Source organism: Ostrinia furnacalis, unplaced genomic scaffold (genome assembly GCF_004193835.3).
Source record: "Ostrinia furnacalis isolate ACB-3 unplaced genomic scaffold, ASM419383v2 OfSCF3830, whole genome shotgun sequence".
Lineage (NCBI taxonomy): Eukaryota > Metazoa > Arthropoda > Insecta > Lepidoptera > Crambidae > Ostrinia > Ostrinia furnacalis.
The window spans coordinates 42,380-58,035 of NW_021134069.1; the positions used below are offsets into that span (position 1 = coordinate 42,380).

General features: G+C 35.6%; 1 long non-coding RNA gene across 2 annotated transcripts in view; it reads left to right on the forward strand.

Annotated features, from left to right (window-relative positions):
- LOC114358267 (uncharacterized) overlaps positions 1 to 15,294 on the forward strand; it is a 31,991-nt gene extending 16,697 nt beyond the window's left edge. For both annotated transcript variants that reach the window (XR_003656365.1, XR_003656366.1), the window contains exon 3: positions 15,223 to 15,294. This is a non-coding gene — a long non-coding RNA (uncharacterized LOC114358267). The remainder of the gene's footprint in view (positions 1 to 15,222) is intronic.
- The last annotated feature ends 362 nt before the right edge of the window (positions 15,295 to 15,656 follow it).

Sequence of the window (15,656 nt, forward strand, 5' to 3'; positions counted from 1 at the left end):
AGCAACGCTTGAAACTCAATGTTATAGATTCTAATGTTAATTTTAATTTTCTTAGGCTGAGTTGCACCGCCCATCCTTAACAGTAACTATAACGATAACCAGTGATTTTTGTATAGTTTGAAAATTTTTTGACGTTTGTTAAAGCTAAAGTAAGATGGTTCAATCTAGCCTTATAGTGCAAAAATATCCATAAACATGGATAAGACACTTTAACTGGAAAGCTGTAAATAAATACATGAAAAATACAGCTCCAATTCAGCCAACTTCATGTTTGACTTTCCGAGTGCGTGCGACACAGAGCTGCCAACATTTCCAAATTAAATCCAGTGACCCTTTGAAGTAACGAACGAACACAAATACCTTTGCGCATCATATCTGAGCAAATTTGGACCGTATAACACGAGTCAAAGAGTTCAAAATGGGGTAAATACGGGCAATGTTTGAACAGTGACATCTGAAAGCTGGAATAAACATTTATGGCGGTTGGGATGGTATTTTCAGGTATTTGATCTGGTGTATCAGGACTAATAGTGTGTATTTGATTTGTGGGTAGAAGTGGTAACATGATTACGTTTTACAACACAAATGTTTAACTAACGGCTTTTCCAAAGCTTTGGCATTCTATCGGTGCTATTTAAAGTAACCGATATTTCAATGCTAGTTTGTTTATAAGCTTTGGTTAGATTAATTTCAAAAGAGATTAGTTCTGTTTAAAATCAAAATAGTTTTACAACTATGACACAAATTTTGGCGCGAAAGGACGCGCGAGATTCTATTCTGTCTGACGTTTATGGCATTCTTAAGTTGGTAGCCCGGGGCCACGGTCCTTTGGCCGAATCACAGATCAACAATGTTTGTGTTTATTACATAAATCCTTCCTAAAAAGTGTTTAAAAGTAAATTGTCATCCCGTCATTTTCAAGCCCAATGGTGTTTTTATTGGCAAATTGCTTTTTGTCCCATAAAACGAGGTCGCAGTTTACTGCTCCTTGTTGATACAGTCCCAGATGCAAATGTGGATTCTGTATCTGTGACGAATGGGTTCCGTATGAAATTACGACTGGGAGCGATTGTCATGTATTTACGAGCACGGCATATCAGGCCATTTGCACTCGCTCTGCTTCGTATAAACAGGTGGATTGCATACGAGTGATGTTATTTGTTTTTGTTTGTGAAACTTGGGGTAGTAATGCTTTCCATCAAGAAGAAAACCTGTTTGTACCTTTGTAGTTTCTGAGAACAAACCCCTTAAAATATCTCCCCTATTTTCAGGGCCTAATATAGTTCTTACGTCCAAAATATATGTATGCTATAATTGCTATCACCACTTAAGGACAACATATCGTCTGGTGTCTGGACGAATACTACTCAAAGCAAACCGATTTAGAACAACATAATATCGTACTGAATTTCCGACTAATTTACTCGTATTAATGCGTAGCGAAAAGTTGTGACTCTAAAAAGTCATATAACCTGTATACCTACAACAAACTTTATACTTAAACTTTATAAAATAAGTACAGATAAATCGCAAGGATCTTATCCACAAAGTTTACTCATTTGAATTCTGCCTACTCAAAGGCTATGACCGCGAAGCAAAGCAAACATTTCAGTACGTTAAATACGTCAAAAAGAACCCGCTGAAATTTGTGAATCCATCAAGCAAAAGCTTATTTGCCCCATTCAGAAGTTCCAAACCACTTTACATATGTAAAAACCTCACCTTTGGTTATACATTCAGATCGCATAATAAATGTACAGTTGTCACATCAGTCTTTACATTTTTGGCGCAAAATAGCTCCTTTTACTACCACATAAAGGTGTTACAGTGTTAGCATTGATGTGCTCTTGTCGTACTTTGAAGGACTATAAAAAGGCTTCGTCTTGAAAACGATGGAATATTTCCAAATCTTATTACTGAGGCATACTTACTTGGGATTTGAATAAGACTTTTAATCTTTTATACGACATTCAGCGGGGTTACTTATTGACTTTGATGGAAAATAAATCTATACTAATATTATAAAGTTGAAGAGTTTGTTTGTTTACTTCAACGCGCTAATCTCCGGAACTACTGGTCCGATTTGAAAAATTATTTCAGTGTTAGATAACCCATTTATCGAGGAAGGCTATCGGCTATACAACATCACGCGACGATCAATAGGAGCAGAGCAACAATGAAAAATGTTGCAAAAACAGGTTTTCTCGCGTACGAAGTCGCGGGCACAGCTAGTACTATGATAAGTCGTAAAAATTTTGGAATCGACGCGGCGACGGGCGGTATTGTATTTATATTTACTCAGCTTAGATTATGAAGTCACTTGGGGTTAAGGATTCAAATCCCGTAGGTGGCAATTTAAAGCGCGATAAGCATTTTCGTATGTGTACTATCTAATATCGAGGACGCTATACATATTTGTTCGCAATCTTCACCAATGTTACCTTTACAGGCCCTTAAGTACAGTGACGTCATACGCGGCCCAGATTCTAGGCCCTTTGCAGTAATTTGATAAGGCCCTCGTGCACTTGTCCACGTCGAGTGTAGGGCGCCGCGCCCTCGAGGGCGCCTGGGACGATTCACGCTATTATGTTTGTAGGTCATATACTTTTTGGATGATTATTGTTGAATGATGTAGAAAATAAGTGAATCTAGGAAGTTTGCATCAACAGTAAGATATATATCGTTTCATCCACGAAGACGCGCCCCACCATTTTTTTGTGGAGGGAAGCGCGGGGAAGTCTGATCCGAGCAATCCGAGCGTCATTATGCGTGCACAGTCACACTCATGGATAATTTAGCATGTACCGATAACACTCAAACATTAGCGGAAGAATAGTGGGACGCGTCTTCGTGGATGAAACGATATTATGCACTCGACTTACCTGGGTGAATTTCAGACTATTGGAAAATCATTATTGCACGGTTGTCGACATTTTGTGTCTTACCAACATATTTTTGCATTCACATTCTTAGGTTGGGTTGTACCATCTTACTTTAACTTTGACAAACGTCAAAAATCTGTCAAAATACATACACAAAACACCGGTTATCGCTAAAGTTACGGTCAAAGTTAGGCGGTGCAACTCAGTCTTAGTTATTTTTTATGCGACAAACGTATGTAATAGTCATTAAGGCTGAGGCACCACCTAACTTTGACCGTAACTATAACGATAACCGGTGTTTTTTGTATGGAGTTTGACAGATTTTTGACGTTCGTCAAAGTTAAAGTAAGATGGAGCAACGGATTAATTTTGAAAAATAATAATTTATTTTTACTATGCATGCACTTATCATGCATTGTGTTTAAGGTAAGATAACAGTAAGTTCTTAATATAGGCACAGAATAATAATAAGTAATAGGTAACTGTTATCGGCGATAATTATCTCATCCGCGAATAATTTAGCACTTAAAATATGCCACCTCTTATACCTGCAATTACGACGAACATTCTCCACAATTCTAGAAATAACTTAACCCCTCGGGCGTCTCCAATAAAGCACGACTATCAAGACCCAATTCGAACCCAGGGAATCCACGTAGTTAACCACATCTAGCCTAGTTTCGTGAGAAGAGGCACTAAGACGTAAAACCTTTGGTGGGTATTAACTGCAGACTACTAGCGTTATAGAAGCCTCATAGTATTATTGAGAAATTATCCTAAAATACAGTCCAAGGTTTTAAAATGACGTTCGATTTTTACATAAGAAATAAAGAAAGATGAGACAAAACCTGACACTTCATCCGTGAATGGCATCGCCAAGTCTATAGTACGATTCGTCCGATTTCAGGCGATTGAAATCGTAAATTATAGCGCTAAAATGTTCTAGGCGCAGATCCATTTTTCAATGAGATGAATTAGTTTGAAAATTAAATTAGTTAGTTTGCAAACAATTTGCAGGATTTTTTTTAAATTGGAACGTTATTTTTAATATTTTCAAAAATAGACTATATCTGGCTAGTCTTTCATTCATAAAAACTTTTTTCTCAATACGTTTTGAGTGGCCTCGTATTTAATTGTAGGCGAGAACTTGAGTCTTTTGTCCATGGTTAATCCGTAAAAAATAAATTCATTACTTCGCACTGCCAATTCGGCTCTTTAAGGCTTCTAGGCGACAAGTTGTCTGTGTTATAAACGTTTCCCTCGAGATCTTACGATTCGGCCTTTAGGGAGGTACGTTTGTACCAATGACCCATTGTGTACAGTCAGCTGCAAAAATATACACATACCCATGAACCTTATTCAGTTGAAATAAGTACTACGTTTGTTTAAGTACATTATTGTGCTGTTAACTGTACTCTAGTTACATCTTAGAAAGGCAAAGGCCACGGGTTAATGTATTAAGCGATAAATTGTTTATTTATGTGCGTTTCAAGGATGGTACAATTGTCAGCACATCTGAGTATACATTTTGATTGCAAATCCACACTTATTTATAACTACATAAGACTGAGGTTAGAGCGATTGTATCTATGAAAATACTCGCTTTGTTTGGGGATAGGTAATTCCTGAAATATTTGTTACACTTTATTTTTGTATTCCTCTGAGAACGGTCTATTACTGCCTGCAATAGTATACCACTTAGAGACTCTTTCTTGCTATCCCACGATGGCCATACTACAGTTCTTATGTAGCCCATTTTTGTCCCCGGAAAAGCCAAATTATGACCAACATTTCTCGAGGGTTGCGCTATACATTTGGCCGTCTTTTTATACGGATTAGAATTAAAAGGGACACTCACGAAGGACGAGAGCCTATACATAATCCTACTGAGAACAATTTTATATCGCTATTGAAAGAAGAAAAAACATAGGTACATTTTTGTAGTGTTTTTTAATCAATTTGTATCATGCTAACTTCTACTGGTTTAGTGATAAGATACGCGAATATCAGTCTATCACCGAGACCCTAAAATATATTGTCGCAAACAAAATTACTTACTTACTCTCACAATAACAACTGATATCAGTAGCAACTTAATTAAGTATGTCATTTTCTCAATCTGAATCTGTTTGCTGAAAATCTTTAATAGATTAACCATGAAATTGTAATCATCAAATACAGACATACCTACTTTTGCGTTTAGTAATTTGATACAGATTCAATAGCATTCAAATACAACAATACATTTTCCAAATGATAATTGATATCCCAACCCTCACCACATAAACAGTTATACAACATAGATCTTCCTTCGAACAATACAAAACCTCAGAAGACGCCCGTCTGGTTTACTACATAAATCTGCCCCTTATCGTGTGTAAATAAATACAAACACAAACTAAGTTCATGGCTTTATCCGCAACACATTCACCACTGATAGGGTTGGCGTAATATGGAATATCATAATTTTTAAATTGGATTAATAATTCAAAAGAAATATTTAAACTTATTCGCCTCTGTGGACCTGCGGTTAAATGGCTGTTAAATGCGATTCCCACATCCGAAGTACATTTTTTTTGTATTTTTTCGCAATTTTAATAACTAGGACATTGCAACTTAAATTCATTCTAAAAGCATGTTAGTTAAGCCGTTCATTTCGTTAGTCATTTGGAGCTATATCAATTCCTTCAGACGCCTTTGGAAGACGGCTTATGTTTGACACCATGAATGTTAAAATATCTCAAATGTTGCAACCGTATTTTTTTAGTATAGCTGTCCCTTTTAGTAGATTTTCGGACTGTTTAACTTAAAAACCATTTAAACTTACAATTTGAAACGATTGCCCTGTCATTATAGAAATTACACGACGCCACTTAAACGTGCCAGCCCTAGTAAGCGTTAACGCTGAAACAAAATAAGGAAAAGTGGGATAACTCCAGGCGAGGGTGAATTTTTCTCGCCCCGAAACTGCACTGGGCGACTCAGCATTCTGATTTTTTGTGGAATTTAACCCTTTTGTGACAACGCTGTGAAGAATATATTTCTTTTCACAGCTTCAGCAACTACGAAACTGCTGGCAGTAAAATTGATTTCTTGAATCCTTTGGACAATACTTTTGTCTATATATTCTCGGACGGTTGACTTTTAAAAATATCTTTTACGCCTTTCGTCACTCGCTGTTTTTACGACTCTACCAAATACTTCGAGACAATAATGTGGATAAGTGCTGAGCTGAGAAACCGTGAATGAAACTTAAAAGGGATTTTTACTATGTGTGACTATTCCCGCCTTCCGTTCCCACCGCTGCAATTCCTATGTAGCCAGGATCTACAGCTTGACCGCTAATAAAAATCCAACCAGTGAAGATCAAATTTGTCCTTGAAGAAAATTAAACTGTCAGAGAAATTAATCAGAATTTATTTTACTATAGCCATATTTACTATTTAATTTAACTAATGGTTATATAAATCGCGATGAACTGAAACAATCGAAAACAGGATCTGCAGAAACTGTATGAAAGAAAAAAATACAACAAAAGATAGACGATGAATTAGTTTTTCCTCAACAATGGACAAAGAACGTTCTGAGCTTTTGTTACTTAAACTTTTAGTTCGAGAACTTTTAGTTCACTGACGTCGGTGAATAAAATAGATTTTTTGGTAGTTTTTTAGGCTTAGATACTTTACAAGTCTTAGAGATTTCCTCTTTTAGAAAACTATACATACTTGCGAGCATATCGCCCGTATTCACAAACGATGCTTGCTTAAGTGAAGCAGCAAATCGAACGCACAGCGTTGAATAGAGCTCTGTGATAGGTTTGTGTGTCACCCTGTGCGTCCACGCGCACTCTGTGAGACCTCATAGTAAAGTTTGTTAAACGGGCGTAAGAGTAGCATCTTTAGTTGTTAACATCGTTCGGAAAAAAAGGATGAGTCCATATTTGCTCATTCTAACTTTGTGTTAATTATGTTTTTTATGTTAAGTACTCTCTACTCTCTGAGTTTCACCACCTAACATTAACGTAACTATATCGATAACCGGTGTTTTTTGTATGGAGTGTGACAGATTTTTGACGTTTCTTAAATTTAAAAGTGAGATGGAATCCTGCCTAAAAAGAGGAAATACCTATTTAATTTCGATTCCAAACTGAACATATTGCCACCGTTACGTGTGGAAATTCAAGATGGAAGGAAAAGCGGGGCTCCAATTAGGAAAATACATGTGAATACATCGCTCAGACCTTAAGTTAATTACTAAGTCCCAAGTAAGGTTGGTTGCCCTTTCATTAACAGCATTCAGCACTTATTAGGAGCTGATTCTATTACCAACAGCTCTGGTCATCGATAAAGATCGAGTCAAAAGAATTCGATTACTACTTTTTATCACCCAAATGCTTCGGTGACCGTAATGTTATTGTTACTTACGACATCCTACTAATATTATAAATGCGAAAATTTGTATGGATGTCTGGATGTTTGTTACTCTTTCACGCAAAAACTACTGAACGGATATTGATAAAACTTTGCAGGATTATTGTTTATGACCCAGATTAACATATAGGCTATATTTTATGCCGATCTGTGACACAAAATTACACGCGGGTGAAGCCGCGGGCAATAGCTAGTTCTGAAATACTTTTAAGTCATTATGATTGATGGGTAAGTTTTGAGCAACCTAAATTAATGCTTAATTTATGTCTTTGCCTTGGTGTAGATTGAATTTGTGTGTAGCTAATTAAGCACCTTTTTCAGACAGTCAAAAACAGCATAAATATACAACTAAGTAGGTACAATATACAGTCTTAAGGCTTCTATAAAGGTTTTCGTCAACTTCACAAACCACGGTCGACAGAATCTTTCATTAAAAAGTCTCAAAGGATCGCTCGATAAATGTCGAGTGACCCTTGAGATGTTTATTTCATGTCGTCCGGTACCGTCTTCATTATTATGGCTATGGTGGTCTTGGCATTTGTCGGTAGTTGTTCATTTATGGGCTGTAAAACTATAGGCCGTTTTCGGAAAACATGATCATCGTTACAGTTCGTAACGTTAAATTGATTTTCTACTTAATAATAATAATATTTTTTCATATATATTTTTTTGCACCAAATTATTTTTTAGACTTTTTTTATGTTATTTACTAATTTATGTAATTTTTTTTATGTAAATTAATCCTGTGGGTCTCTGAATATTATTATACTCGTGTTCTTCTATAGCATTTTACACGCCATTTGTAGAATAAAGATAAAATAAATAATTGTAGCCAATAGAAATCGTAGTAAGTTGTATCTGCAATATCTCTATGCTGAATCGAATTAAATGTAAGTAGTTTAGCTGAAACTGGTAAATATTTGTGTACACTACCATCAACCGTCGACGTTTATCGAGCGAATCTTAAGGCAGTAATAGATACCGGGTCGCTTTGAGGCGGCCGGTGAAGGAAATTGCTTTTACGGCAAAGCAACTGCAGTTAACGCTAACAAGTAACAACACTTAGTCGGTCAAAGTGATGTTTATTCCAGGGTTCGAAAATATCCTTATGATATATATCCGATATATATCGGATATATATCTGATATTATGATATATATCCGATATATATCGGATATATATCATAAATATCGGATATATATCGGATATTTTCGAACCTAGGGTTCGAAAATATCCTTATGATATATATCAGATATATATCTGATAAATATCATAAATATCGGATATTTATGATATATATCCGATATATATCGGATATATATCATAAATATCGGATATTTTCGAACTTATTCATGGTTCCAGGAAAACGACCCGCTTTATCTGTTAGATAGTTTGCCTTTGAAATGCTTTTCTTGTTTTCCCTCTGAGCAGAAGTAAATTTGTTGCTTGACATCATTAACAAATACCAAGATACAACTTCTTTAGAGTGTAGTTCGAAAACACAAATACTTTTTAGTCCTCACAAGGAACTCTTAAAGTTTCGATATGTCTGTCTGTCTGTCCAAGGTTTTGCTTGGAAACTATTGGCACTAGAGACCTGTAATTTTGTGAAGGTACCTAAGTATATTAATCATGCCGACAAAACGGTAATATAAAATTTTGAAAAAAATAAATAAATATGGTAGCTCCCCTACATGTAAAGTGGGGATGAATTTTTTTTTCATCTTCTACCCCACCCCATCGTGTGGGGTATCGTTAGATAGGTCTTTTAAAATGGCTTAGGGGTTTCTAAGACTATTTTTCCATTTAGGGATCTGTTTGCAGATTTTTAGTTATTATTAAGAGCTTGTCAATTTGATTGGCAAATAAGTGACAATGTACTCGTATGTAGTAGATACGCATACAATCTCGTTATCAATTACCTTTCTCTCGTTGTTTTGTAATGGAATTTGAAATCGGCTCAGAGTAAAGCAATTTTTGTTCTTCCTATGATAGATACATTATTAACAATGATGTAGTTTTATTTTCTTCGCATAAGACCCTTCAAATGGACTGTTATTGTTTTCCTTGTCCATTTTGAAGGTAAATACAAATAAACTTGGCCCGGAAGAAGCTCGGTCCTATGTCACCAATCCAGCGGCCCTTGATTTGAAAAATAATAGAAGAGACAAGCACAACAACGTAAATAATGTGGCGCCATATTATAGTTATAATAAGTTCTAAATTGCAATAAAAAATATAGGTCCGGTTTGCTGGACCATAATAATACAATTGTTTTTCGGGAAAAACTCGTTTTATTTTGTAATGTTGTCATAATAACTTTTGTTTTTATTAGTGTTTTTTTTTCTCGACTGCCAGGGTTTTTAAGTTAATTTTGGGATTTGTTTTATTGAATGTTTCAGAGTGAGAAAACCTGCTTTCTTATTAACCAGAACTGGCTGTATAAGTCCTACTATACATTCTATATTTTTATTAGCTAATTTGAATGTGACTTTTATCACAAAATATAATTTGTGCTTTTATACTCTACTCGTATTGTTTATATCTGTCACTTAAATACATGGTTCTTTCCTCATCTCTCACTGCTTATTTTTTAATAATCTTAGTTCCGTCAATGCTCTGTACCTACAAAATTTTACTGTACAATTTTTTTTGCTACAACAAATGAATATTATGTAATCTTTGCCAATCCGACACCGTCGCGATGAATAAAACAAAATTTTGTTTTAAAAACAATTTCCATTTAAATCTAACATGGCAGCATAGCGTCACAGTGCGGATAAAAATATTTTTCATTTAAAGCCAAAACTCGCTACGCTATGAAAATGTGATATGAATTTTCAAAACTAATTATTGTAAAAGCCGAACCTTCATATGAAATTGGTGACATTAAATTTTGAGCTCTATAGCAAAAAATAAAGTAATTATTTGTGTAGGTACTTTCTTTGTATCGGATACTACTCGTATTTCCAATATTTTCTACTTGGTTATATGAAGCGCTTTCAAATTTTTTTCCAAAATTTTAAAGTGTGCAGCAATGGAAAGGAACTCTACGTTTTAGGAAACTCCCTAAGGCTTTCAAGGTACGTGTGGACAATTTCGATCCACCATTATACTTAGCCCTTATCATCGGTGGTCTTCAGATAAGATTGTGTAATCGATAACCCATTAAATATAATAAAAGATTCGGTATGAATGTTTCCAGCTTTATAAGTTTGTCGCTGGATTTTCCCACTTGAATTTCCTTTCAAGTGCCAGGTTGAAAACTATCCTATTTCCCTGAGAATCAAACTATCCATTTATTCGTCCACCAAACTTCCTCATTTACTAAATTAGTTGGATAGGAGTAGGATAAGATTTGCTAGATCACATACAATCTTACTCAACATAACAAAACTTTTCTATTGAAAACATTCAAATTCGTATTTTATCAGTGTTCATTCTAATCGAAAGAACTTGGCGTGGTGAAATCCGAAAGCACGATATCTCCTCAGGTTTATGGGACTGTAGGGGTAAAAATACAGACTACTGCATCAACAGATACCACCATGAATTAACAATGAAAGACTATCCCCCGTATTCACAAACATTACTATGAGGTCTCACAGTGCGTGTGGACGCACAGGGTGACACACGAACTAATCACAGAGCTCTATTCAACGCTGTGCGTTCGATTTGCTACTTCACGTTTGTGAATACGGGCGTAAGTCACTGCAATATGGTGGTAGAAGGTACTTAATAGCTACTATAGTAATGCTGATAAAAAACGAAAGCATTTATTTACCTGTTTTGTTGTCAGTCATTACATTGTTTCGTGACCTTTCCTTAATTTCGCCTCATTGCATAACATGCTGTTATGCATTTGTGCACTTACAAAATATTCGCGTATTTTTACACACTTCATTAAAAGTTTAAATATGTTTCAGTAGGTTTTTCTTCCAGAAATGTTCCATTATTATAAAGAAGTTACTTCTAACTTATGAGAGAATATTGTACAGCCTGGACTTAATTTTTAAGTTATTGCCAATTTCTCCTTTTGCGCGAGCCATTAAAAAAAATCTTTATACCTTCTTGGTGTCTATGTTTTTAGTTGTCTGTGGCGTAGAGCCAAACTTCGGCATCCGAATCTGTTGGATGCCGAGTTCGGATCTTTACTACACTCAGCAGATGAAGGCTGGAAGTCGACGATATGCTTTACTTTGTTATTCGCGAGGTATTCCACCAAGTTTGCCAGTATTTTATGTCACATTTCTATATTTATGATAAGTGGCGTTGAAATACAACAATTTAGCAGTATGAACCCGTAAGCGATTCCCAAATGAACGGGAATAATTGGGGAATGTCACGAAGATTCTAAAAGCCTTGCATGATAACGTATTCACAAACATTACTATGAGGTGTCACAGTGCGCGTGGACGCACAGGGTGACACACGAAGCAATCACAGAGCTCTATATGTATACAATTTTCTATCGATTTGTTGCTTCACTTAAGCAAGAATCGCTTGCGAATACAGGCGTAAGTATTTTTGGTCTTAAGATCTTACAAGATAAATGTATGCTCTAACTAGAGTAAGAACTTGGACAGCAACAATAATTGAGAATGTTACTAGGTATGCAAAATCACTTGAAACCTATGTTACGGTTAGGCTTTTACATTTACAAATACATTAGTTTTTATTTCATTCAAAAATACCCAGTAGTTATGATTTTATAGGCATTCAAAGTACGCTTAAATATTGAGTGCCGCCGACGGTCACGTGACCCCGCGTGACGTACATTCACAGTATCCGCTCACTAGAAAACGGATATAAACATACTTAAATACATTTTTTTTTATAAATACAAACTTATTATACATATTAACACCCAGACCCATCACAGAAATTAAAATTGAACCAAACCCAAACTTGATGCGATTGTGTCGTTTTATTGCGAATTACCTTCCAGCTCCATCATTAGACCCTGATTACTATATAGAATTAAAGTACTTGTCAATACAAAACGAACGAACCCAAACTCGATGGATTTAAGTCGTTTTATTATAAAGTTCCTATGGCCACCTTCCAGCTCCATCATCAGATCAGCTCCATGTCATCATAATATTGCATGGTCATCCAAATCACATGTGTTTGCGAAATTTCAGCTTAATCGGTTGCCTGGAAGTGGGTCTTAATTCAGCTTGCAAGATTTCACCCATACAAATATGAGCCAGTCACTGTAATATGACGTCACGCGCATAAAATGGCGGGCCGGCCGCCGCCCGCACTTTTGAAATTCAATATCTTGGAAACTAATTCACGTATCGAAATAATTCTTTCATGTGTATTTTTTATTTTTAACAGAGAATACAAAAAGCTAAAAAACAAAATTAGTGAACATTCTTCATTATCTGTAACATTTATTTCAGTTAACCTCTTCTAGATTTTAGCAAAAGCAAACTATCGAAACCCACAAACTGAAAATCAAAACCAATCTCAGCAGGTCAGCAGTTTGAATACAGCCTAAATTCGTCTGAACGCTCGATATATTCGGCTCGCTTTGAGTTACTTGACAAACTTCCGACGTTGTATCCATTCGATTCGATTCGTACTTTGACTCGAGTTCTCGAGTTCTCGGCACTTTATCGATACTCCACTTAGCAGATCGCCGTAACTTGCCGGTGTTATGAGTTGGTTGTTTTGAACACGTATTTTACAACTCCGATAATGTATTGGATTTGTAAAATTATTACTTTTTCCCCTTTTTATTGGTTCGCCTTATTTTCCGAGTCTATTTTTACACTCTTGCGTATTTGTTAGTGAGTTGTTGCTTACTTTCAAGATTGGTTCCTGACTTGAATTATTTATACATTACTTACCTACTTCTTAAGATACGGCATATCTAAACACCGGATTTTTTCTGCTTTCAAAAGTAAGAGTTTGGTTCATTAATTTGTCAAATACTACGTTTTCCTATGTCACTTTTCGAGTATTCGTTTTGTATTTATATTTTCTTCATTGCGCTTATTTCACACTAAGTACCTATCTAAAGTTTAATTCAAAGCCAAAATGTACTTGTCATTACAATTGTCTTAGCGATCATATTCAAATGCGTGTGAAAGTGTGTAATTAACACGTTTACTCTGAACACTATGGTTACGAAATGTCATCAAATTACAGACAACGCCTATTCATTAAACCCGCGAATTAATTGCGCTACACTACGCAGATGTATCAGGCCTAAATTAATTCAAGACACAGTAAATAAGACTCATCCCGCTCGGTAATCAGTGGGAGCTTCATTTGTCACCCGGCTGGATTGAAATGTCGTGGATTCAATCCACAGTTTGAGTTTGAATTATGTACACTCATCCAGTCTGAGACGGCAATCCCTGATTCTTTAACAAATAAGGAACTCGGATTTACGATCTCGTGTTTATGTTGAGTTGAGTACCAATCAAATTGGGCTTTTAAAATATATTTTCCAGAAAAAATGTCGGCGTATGTGTAGGGTTTCCCACGAGGTAATTTTATGTTGGCATTTTGCAATGTTTTTATTTTTTTAACGTTCCAAATTTTAATCAAAAGTTTTATTTAACTACTCTATGTAGCTCATTCTGTAAATTAAAAATTTATTTTTAGATCGCCTAGAAAATACTAGTCTGTCCACTCCACAGTCCACTTAACAATCGTAATGAAAACTATTGTAAGCTTCAAGCCAAAATGTTACTTACTGCTTTAATCTTGTATAAAATATCTCGTCGCAAAATACTGGCGTCTTCTCTTCAAATTGGTTAGACCCAAACCAATTGTTTAGGTAAACAACAAACTTCAAATAAAGTGTATTGAATTGCTTAAATGAAAAGGTAAAATAGCAACAATGCCTAAACAAAAGCAAGTATATTAAAGGCTGATTATGATGAAAGTTCGCCAATTAATAACGAATCCCGCTAATCTCGGACTGACGAAACAACTATTTGGAAGTTTCCACCCTTGTTTCATTAAGGGTCCTACGTATGATTTAGGTACTCGTGATAAAAGAGAAGAGCATCACTTTAAATTCGCCGAATATATTTTGATACAAAAACATAAGCTTAATTCTTATTTAAAAAAAGGCCAATTTGATTGTAATTGTTATTCACAATTAATATTTATACAATGAACTAAAAAATTGGTAACTTATGTAATATTTACAACATCAAATAAAGTATTTGTATTTAACCTACCTACTTGAAATGTTAGAATGCACTTAAAATAATAAACTTAACTTCATTAATGTTTAGGTGTTTCTTTCGTTCAACGACCGAAGACTGTCTTATTCCCAATGGTTCTAGCCAGATTTTTGCCTTAAAAATGTCTTGAATTTTAAACAAAAATGACCTTTTGTTACATCTACGTCGGACCCTTCAACCAGCTGAACATTTTATAATACGCCTCGCTGCCGGCCGACCGCGATATTTCATTAAAATTTCAAGCCAAGTTTCGCTTACAAAGACATTTATACAGCTTTCTGTTGCACTACAACTGTGTTACGCTGCTGTTACTAATTATCCTGCTTTCGCCTCCGAGATTTATTTTACCATGTAGTACCCCTGTACGACAACCCAATCCGCACACAATATTCAGCGTAGTAGTATTAAAAAACAAAAGAGCGGGCAACCCCACCCCTACCACGCTGTGGGCTCGGTGTCCGAGCGGTCTCATTCCTTTGTGCGCACGCGCAACGACCGCACGCAGTATAAGAAAAATGCTTAAGTGACGTCACCAGGACGTTTTTACCGACAAAAAACGTAATTATTTTAAGTTGTGCAGTGTAGTGACGAGAATTAGACCCAACATAAATCTCTTCGGCGAAAACAGGATAATTTAGATCGAACTTCACTTGGTAAGTTCGTTTGATCATTCAATAAATTTTCCTTTGTTTGTTACAGGTATATATTTAATGGATGGATAAACTTATTGCTGACTATTGTAAGGTTTGTACAGAGTAAACATACCTACTTATTGGGTGAAAGGAGTTGGATATAAAATCATTGACAATTGCCGAACTGTTGATTCGAGATTAGAGAAATGCTATTTCGATCCCCACAGGCTGGACTATTGTTATGAACCCACTCCCACACAAGCATAGTATGTAGGTTAATTGAAGCTGTTAAATGGAATATAGTAATTTTTGCCTTATATTCGTAAAAAACATGTTGAATTAACGCCAGAGCTCAGAGGCCAGTGATTGGATGTTCATTGGTAGATGAGCCCTTAGCTTAATTTAGGCTTTCAATTTAAATATTACCTACTATAATACTTGGTTTGTTCGATGCCTTATTTTTATAACAGAATCTCTTTGCTCTGTAATTTTTATTTCATG